Below are 7,028 nucleotides of genomic sequence, written 5' to 3' on the forward strand. Positions count from 1 at the left end.
AGCGAATCGCGACTGTATAAATTTACACCTTTTTACTGTACCGATCATAAAAAATCTACTCTCCCGCTCAGTGGTGTAGCCAGAAAATTGGCCTGGGGGGGTTTCTGAACATTTTTTTTTGTTTGAGAAGGTAAAAAAAATCTACTAAAATTTTTGTCTTTGGGAGGGTTTTATGTCCAAAACCACCCCCGTGGCTACGCCACTGCTCCCGCTCATTTTTGGTCGCAACGAAAGATACGCGCCAGATAGTCGCCTAAGAAAAACATACCTGCAGAAAAAAGCTACTTTGATATTTTTTAAAATTTGGTCGCCACGTGGTGCATTCCGGCGGTGAATGCTTGGATAGCACGTGCTGCACGTGCGGAGAAATTTTTCACATCTATATATATTTTCACATCTATCTATATATATGAGAGCCTTGGAAAATGTTGTCATTTGTTGCAAGGCACAATATTTGTAAAAAAAGGAATTTGAATATGTTTTCAAACAAACTTCAAAGATTCTATAGTGATCCTCTTCTACTCTCAAATAATTTAATTGGTTATCGAATTTAAGAGTTTTAGAAGTGAACACAAATCACTTGAAGGGTTGAAAAAAATGAAAATTTACAGAATGATATCATAACAGGTATCATGAGCATCATTCAGAATCAGTGTAAGCAGATTAAAGATATTTTACAATTAATTGCATATTATTCGGCAACTCGGCCGTACGAAAACCATTTTTTTTGTTAAATATCTTGGCTGTGTATATGCACAGCATATGTTTCGAAATGGACAAATTGATATGAAATTTGCGAAAAAGAATCCACGTGTCTTGGAGGGACTCGAACCCTCAACCTCCTACTCTCTAGATAGGCGTGATAACCCCTACACAACTAGACCACTTAAAGGTCACGTTTGCGGAAAAGCCATCAGAATCCGAGTACCAACCTCCACCGCGGTTAGCTCTCTTTTTTGCAAATTGAATATCTTTCGGATGCTTGATTTGTCCAATCTCCACATGTGCTTTACTATTGTATATCCACAGCCAAGCCAGTGCACATTGTTTATTAAACGAGAGAATCGCACTCCATGCCCCCCAGTAACTGTCTGGGCGGGACGGTATAGAATGCGAATTCAATCGCACTCTGCTGTGCCAAAGGCTTGCTTGGCTAAAGCATTTGATGAGTTTGATTGCCTTTTACGTAAGCGGTCGCGTGTACTCAGACGACTAATGACGGTGAAAGACCGACACTTGATTACAATTAATTGCATATTATTCGGCAACTCGGCAACTGGTAACTAAGGATCTGTCTCATTTGGAGAATTAAACTTAAAAGTGACAGTTCGAAAATTAGCAAATTACCCGGTCATAAGAATGGCTGATGCTACTCAGCAACCCGGATAAAAAATATCATTAAAATATCATAAATTTTATTGTTACAACACCATTTAAAACATAATTTTAACCTTTGAATATAATGGTATTTTGACAATAAAATCACATGAGAAATAATGGTTTTCCACGATAAAATGAATGGTAAATGGGACTTTTACAATTAAAAAGGGGTTTTACAATAGAAATACAACAGGATTTAGAATACATTATACTCCAATATTACAATAAAAATACAATACAATTAATTGTTTTACAAATTATTTTATTTTCCTCCGGTTGTTCAGCATATCTTCAGATGAATCCAGCGCACTACTTCCAAAGTTAAGTGGGTTGCCTGTATCTGGGGAAAAATCCAACATCGGTTTAAAAAGCGTACTAACTTTGTTCCGAATAGAAAATACATATAGATATAAACCTGTGAAAAATGTAAATTATAAAGAATGTCAGTTTTATTAGAAAAAATACGTCGAGAAGAAATTACCTGCATCAGTGCTTATTATATCCCGTTGGTGAGATTGGACAATGGTAGCCACTGAACGATCTTCAATACATGTTAGCAGGCATGTCATCAGGTATTATGATGATAAAATTTTCATTTTTTTTTTTTTTTTCGGTATGAACCACTGCGTTCATTATGTACATTGAACTTTTGTAGTATAAGATTACAATTACCGGTGGTGAGTATAAACCATTTGTCAGCGCAGTATCATTACTTGACACTTTATCGGTCGCTACTAAACGCGCTGCTAGAACAGTAGCGCAGCTGACAGGTGACCAAATTGATCAAATAACAGCGCTACTATTTGATGAACTATCAAACGTCGAACGTCACCGATACAGAATGCAGCCACCGAAATGATAACCGAAAATACCGAAAATAGTGACCGATGCGAAAAAGAGTGACTAAAATGACAGTACAGTGAGAGTGATAAAAATACTCGCGCCCAGTAATGATGCTCTAACGCGCTTCAACACTTTAGATACTCACCACGGTACAGAAGCCATAGTGATCTACCGCTTTCCCAGCAGCAGAAACTGCAATGAAAAAACACTTCCTGCACCATAATTACAGTTTCATTTGAGCGTGTACAGTTTTGTTTATAATTAGTGAAGAGATGAAAATACAGTATACCCCCGCTGATCCGACAAATGTATGGCCGGACTATCGGGGTTTCTCTCGTTAATCCGACTGTCAAATCCATACAAATGAACCAAAACAAAATCACAGCACAAATTTGGAAACTGACAGCATAATGTGTTTAAATGGGTGTTGATACTTTTTAATCCGGAAAATTCCGAATTAGCGAGATCCGGACTAACGAGTCGTCGGACTAGCGAGGTCCGGATAAGCGGGGGGATACTGTATTTTCATCTCTTCACTAATTATAAACAAAACTGTACACGCTCAAATGAATCCAGCCATTCTCCGAGTAAAATTATAAGCAAAAGTTTTTGTTCCCTTTCATTTTATTGAAATCAAATTTTTATTGCAAAACATTTCTAGACCTGCAACAAGACCTGCAATATGAAAATATATACTTGAGAACCGGTATAACATTTTTATTTATTTAACAAACAAAGCTATTGTAATTTTATTTCAATTGTTATTTCATCAATATAATAAATCCATGAAATATTCCAAAACTATATTAATTCAATAACATTAGACGGATTTCCAGATCATCCAAACCGAATACTTTTAAAAATTGTTTAGTTTTTGGATGAGCAATACTAAACATAAGCGAACAATAAAAATATAATAGAATATATCGGAAACATTTAAATATATTGTTATTTTAATGTACGTACAATAAAGATCTTTTACAACCGTGAAAATTTTACAATAAGCATACAATAGTTTGTATTGTTTGCCACACAATCTATTGTATTTCAATGGGTTATGTCATACAAGTTACTGTAAATTTTTATCCGGGAATTCCAATAAGACATCGATGTAAAATGATTCGATATCTGTCAAAAGTAATCTTGCTGTTGTAACAACCGGCCGAATCGACCAGCCGAATGCTTGCGTCTCTAATGTGCAGCACGAACGATAGCACACGTCTGCATGCTTTGCTGTGTCTAGCTCAACTCCTCGATCCACACTCGATGCAATATGCAACACTTGATCAGGTCTCACATACATGCGAACCAGCGCATGTGTATAAACAGTGTCAACAGATCATCCGAGGGAGCTCACACTCGTGCCTGTTCTGTGCTTTCAATATGACCGTTACATCCCTCCCTTTTTTTAGAATCCTATTTAGTTCTCGAAGCGTAGTTATACAGACGCTAATGTCACTGTGTAAGACGCATACAATAATAGTGGGTCGTAAAATACAGTATATATATATCACAAAGACTATGAGCGGAAGATGGCAGCTTCTTGCACATCTTTGTTTATCTAGAGGGCTCAATAACGTGTCGATCATATGAAAATAGTATGTTTAACATTTATAATAACTCGGACGTACATAATCTTAATTATATAATTAATTATATAAACAGTAATTATGTATATCGCTATTCAAACAACAATAAGCTTGAATCTCTGTACAGTAATCCAAGCTGTGTGCGCACATCTTCCAAACGACCAATCCTCATTCAATTCACGTGTTCCACTCATATGATCTGAAACATCCAATGTTTACTTTAGTTACTTGTCATAATATGCGACAGCTGCAGTTTCTCCCACTTGCCTTGACTTACATTAGCATTAGTCTCATCATCCACTCATCCCTCTGAAATATCATTCCCACCAGCACACCGTTAGTTATCCATACTACACTACTCTACTAGATCATCAGATGCGAAGGCAGGTTATCCTCCGGGTTCATACCCTTAAAATGCTCCTCCTTTTTCAACCGTTTTTTTTGCTCTACCCAATGAATGTACATCTCGCCTTTCCTTTAATTCTGCTTATCACATAGGTTTCATTACATGAAGCAAATTAATCACTATTGTATGCCTAAACTCTCATTACTACTCCCGATAGCCTATGCTATGCAGGCAACACATTGGTACACTCATGCTGCATCAACAAGTCTACCCAAATCTATACTTTTATACTATACCAGTATTGGCTGAAAACTGAAATAAATCCTTAAAACCCTGAGTAACTCCTTCAGCGGTGTTGGTGTTTACCTAGTGTTTTACGATCGATAGTTGTTTCCACTCTAGTACACATTTGTCTCAACTCCACCTGCATCTGTCATTACCGAATAGCATACCGGAATACAACTTTATGTTTGTTTTACCTATCAGAAATGCCTGCAAAACTGCCTTACATTGCGATGATATGATAAAAAAGAAGAAAGCAACGTAAACAGTGTTGACCCTCTAAACTGGGATCATGAGTTGTTCATTTTATCTCAACTTCACAGTCTCCTGCGCAGACAGAAGGACACACTCACTACACTCCACTATATCGCTCAAACTTCAGATGCTTCAAACATGAGATGCCAGATAGAAACACAAATAAATAACAGGTTAAATGCTGGAACAATATTATTAATGATTAATAGGTTTTAAAGCCACGTTTCTCTTTTTACATTCGTATTATGTGGTGGCTATAACTGTAATACGGTAATACTCAATGCCTTTGGGAGTCGAAGTATTCTTACATGAAAGTTTCCTCGTTTGAAACAGGATATTAACCCAGTCACTTTCAGTTTGCTTCGTAAGGGTGCATCTTAATGTTCGTTGAGCTACAGAAAGCCCTGGTTACCATAAATTTCATTGATTGATTTGATAACCTTGCCGATTAAGACTTTTAAACATAGCTCCGTTAATACTGAATTTACTGTAATCAATTTACAAGAAAGAAGGAATAGTAATTAAAGTTGTATCAGAGACATCATCGCATCAAATATTACAAACACTTTATTAATTTAGAAAATCCAAAATACTATACCAGACGCCTACTTACGATGTCTCTGAACACAACAGGGGACCCTCTATAACCTCTATCCATAACACAATGTATTGTGTCTAATTCTATTCAAGAATTTGGGTTCATTTCGCCTGAACATGTTCCATACTTGACAGTTGACATGTTTAACAAATGAACGAAATACTAATATTTTATAAGCATAACTATCCTATGAAACTTGGTATATAGGCCATTTCAAACACATAGCTGTATACTATACAGTCTGAAGTGAGATCCCCACGGAACTGGACGACGTACAAAGTTTGGCGTTGCTTAAGGTCATCAAAAGAATATTGAAATCTCCGATTATTCCCCGTGCTGCAAATAGCACCTTATCTTATCCAATTACGTAACTCTTTGAGATTTAGAAATTACACGAAGCATTTCCTTTCTTCGGAACATATGCATTTTCCATTAACCATCTGCATAATGCATGCAGAATGCCAAATTGTAGCATTTCGTATTGCATAAAGCATCTCATCACTTTGTATAAAAATCTACAAATTACATAAAGCATCTCCACCCTTGCATGACGTTTTCCCAGTTGATAAAGCATTTCTCAATGAAGCATGAATCATTTATTCATTCCAGGAAACATCTTCTGCACGAAGTATCTAAACATCAGTCAAAGCATTATCCCAAGGATTGTCAGCATTACAAAATCATTACCACGCACGTAATTTGAAGATTATGCTATATCTCGAAACAATATCCACATCTCTTCATTGCATGAATCATCTCCAAACTGCATAAAGCATTTCCGCATTGTACACGAAGTATCTTCATTTAGCACGAAGCATTTCTCCATTGCACGTAGCATTTCCATATGGTATAAAGCATCTAACCACCTCGGCTTTGCACGAAGCATCACTTCATTGCATGAACCATAACTAAATTGTACAAAGCATCTCTATTTCGCGCCATGCATTCCTATATTCCATAAAGCACCACACGTCACGAAGCATTTCCACTTTGCACGAAGCGTTTCATCATTGCACGTAGAATCTCCAAGTTACACGAATAATTTCCATGTTGCACAAAACAATACCTCTTAGGCATTTCCTAATTGCACGAAGCATTTTATAGATAAGCATCACTATGACCTCGCTATGACCAGCACCTTTTCAATCAACTGTAATTTCTACTTCGTTATTGGCATTACATCCCTTACTGGGTCATTTCCGCCTCGCAGGTCTTATAATACTAAAGGATTCCTATTACTGTTATTCTGATTGAGACGCATTCCACATCGCACATAATCATCCTCGTAAACGTGTATCAATCCATTCCTACTCGTTTTTGCATGAGTCACGAGTCTCATTTATCGGCATCCACTCCTAGAGTAAAATCTATCAAAATGGCCATTGCATCATTGCACGAAGCCAACCTTCCATAGTCTTCGTAGAGACAGAATCATCCGAGGGAGCTCACACTCGTGCCTGTTCTGTGCTTTCAATATGACCGTTACAGCTCTGCGAGCAGGGTTATTCGATAATTATTGAAATGTCACTTTTAAGTTTAATTCTCCAAATGAGACAGACCTAAAATATCTTTTGAGCAGATCCTCTTTGCGTAACTTTTTTATCAGAAACTCTGCCTTTTTCAGTGAAAATATTTCGACATAAGGACATACACTTTATCAAGTAGTCGAGTAGCAAATTCAGATTAATACGCCGTTTATTAGGATAATAAATTATCGTAGCTATATAGCCTATTC

The 7,028-nt window shown here is 36.8% G+C and overlaps 1 protein-coding gene across 2 annotated transcripts in view; it reads left to right on the forward strand.

The window, feature by feature from the left end:
- The window catches only part of LOC134226414 (REST corepressor), a 100,941-nt gene that overhangs the window by 55,278 nt on the left and 38,635 nt on the right, over positions 1-7,028 (forward strand). The window lies entirely within an intron of this gene.

This window comes from Armigeres subalbatus, chromosome 3, assembly GCF_024139115.2.
Source record: "Armigeres subalbatus isolate Guangzhou_Male chromosome 3, GZ_Asu_2, whole genome shotgun sequence".
NCBI classification, from domain to species: Eukaryota; Metazoa; Arthropoda; class Insecta; order Diptera; family Culicidae; genus Armigeres; species Armigeres subalbatus.